The 2500-nt window shown below is 35.3% G+C and overlaps 1 protein-coding gene across 1 annotated transcript in view; it reads right to left on the reverse strand.

The window, feature by feature from the left end:
- LOC144978786 (lipoxygenase homology domain-containing protein 1-like) overlaps positions 1-2500 on the reverse strand; it is a 164301-nt gene that overhangs the window by 150592 nt on the left and 11209 nt on the right. The window lies entirely within an intron of this gene.

The raw sequence follows: 2500 nt of genomic DNA on the forward strand, positions 1-2500 counted from the left end.
TCTATAAATTCAATTTCCAACACAGACTTCATCAAAACATAACACCGCTTTGAGAAGATGGGTACACAAATTAAATACTTCATCAGTAACATTCTATACGTAACACATTGAAACCAACGTGTAAATATTGGCAGGTCTGATAACCAAACGTAATTATGGGCCAGTGGTTTAACGTTGTTGCAATAGACAATATTTTGCGTTGGTATGATTACTGATAGTATTTCCATTACAAAAATGAGACCATAGCACATTGGGTTATCAGACCTGCAAATAAGTACACTTCGCCCTAAAATCTAGCACCAAAACATAAGAAAAAGGTTATTTCTCTTTACTTTGGTAATGTCCCGTAAATCTTTCTTTAATATTCTATATTTATATTGTATCGCAATGTAAATAATATTTAGTTTCTCTCCCTTTATCCGTGTAGGAATGAGTGGTCATGGCCTTTGGAAGACTACCAAGGAAAACAGACGAAACACCGTGATAGGAGTCTTGTCGACGATTCACACTAAACGACCCCGTGCGGTGCTCTGTGGTGCTTGTGAAAATAAACACTTTCTATAGGTAGATGGGGGTAGGTGATATGATGATGGTGCTTTTACAGTAAGGTGAGGGAGGTGATGGTGGTGGTTGTTGTGTGTGTGTGTGGGGGGGGGGGTGGTGGTGGTGGTGTTGGTGGTTGTGGTGGTGGTGATGATGATGATGATGATGATGATGATGATGATGATGATGATGATGATGATGATGATGATGATGATGGTGGTGGTGATGATGATGATGATGATGATGATGATGATGATGATGATGATGATGATGATGATGATGGTGATGATGATGATGATGACGATGGTGATGGTGGTGGTGATGGTGGTTGTTGTGGGGGTGGTGGTGATGGTGGTGGTGTTGGTGGTTGTGATGGTGATGATGATGATGATGATGATGATGATGATGATGATGATGATGATGATGATGATGATGATGATGACGATGTTGATGGTGGTGGTGGTGATGATGATGATGATGATGATGATGATGATGATGATGATGATGATGATGATGGTGATGATGATGACGATGGTGATGGAGGTGTGATGGTGATCATGATGATATTGGTAACGATGATGTTGGTGTCGACAAGACTGCTTAATATATTGATACTATCCTTCTCTAGCAAGATGAGTGGTTTCATACATTCGTATTATAGCAAAATGAGGACATGACGTGCTACGGGATAATAAAATAGACGAATAGAGGGCGAGAAGAAGAAAAAAACAGAGAATGGGAGAATTAGATAGATAGACAAATAGACAAACAGAAAGTGAGATGAGCACATATATATAGGAGTAGAGATAATAGAGAAATAAAAAGAGAGGTAGATATATGGATGGATGGATGGATGGATAGATAGATTGATATATAGAGAGATAGATAGATAGATAGATAGATAGATAGATAGATAGATAGATAGATAGATAGATAGATAGATAGATAGATAGATAGATAGATAGATAGATAGATAGATAGATAGATTGATATAAATAGGTATATATATATATATATATATATATATATATATATATATATATATATATATATATATATCCTTTCTTAAAAAATATAGCATTGTGGAGAACATTGTGCTTATTTGAGTCAATAAAAAATTGATACGGCGCACAACTCTACTGAAAGATTTGAAAATTAGAAATGTATTTTTTACAGATAGATAAACAGATAACTTGATTTCCTTTTATAATTTAAAGTCAGTTTGAAAGTTCGTTGAGTCAAACAGATATCATAAAATATGTACCAACGACGACACTTGACTCCCAAAATCAACTAATTTTGACACTGTAAAAAGTTGTCAATTTGCGTCATCTATTTATGACATCAAGTATTCTTATTACTTCCGTTGTGTTGTTGATTTAGCGGTGATCAGTGTTCTTATGTATGTTCTAATTGCGTGTATGTTTGTGTGTGTGTGTGTGTGTGTGTGTGTGCGTGTTTGTGTTTGTGTGTGTTGTGTGTTTGTATACATGTGTGTGTGGGTGTTGGCATTTTTCAGCAAATCGTGGCATTCATAGTGATATTATTCACTTGATCACATGAAGGTATTTCAGTCGCCATTTTGATTCTTTTTTTACTATTAGGGTTAGCTCGAGATCGAGGATATTTCTTTTTCTATTAAGGTTAGTCATAAGTCTTAGTAAAGGTGCTAGGATGTTTGTTTGTCCATAAGTTAAGTAAAGGGGAGACATTCCGAAAGCTCCTACATCCCCAGTATTCTTTAAATTTGTATTTTCACCTTTGATCTTTTGTTAGGCGTTTATTTATTCAATTTGTCATGATTTTTTCTATTAAGGTTAGCTCGAGATCGGATGATTTTTTTTTCCTATTAGGGTTAGTCATAAGCATTATTAAAGTGCTAGGGTGTTTGTTTTTCCTATTGGGGTTAATTAAAGGTACTAGGTTTAATTTTTTTCTTGGGGTTAGTTGAGGTAAT

The sequence above is a fragment of the Berghia stephanieae genome, chromosome 8, assembly GCF_034508935.2.
Source record: "Berghia stephanieae isolate SIO BIC M18660-M18661 chromosome 8, UCSD_Bste_1.3, whole genome shotgun sequence".
In the NCBI taxonomy this organism is placed as follows: domain Eukaryota; kingdom Metazoa; phylum Mollusca; class Gastropoda; order Nudibranchia; family Aeolidiidae; genus Berghia; species Berghia stephanieae.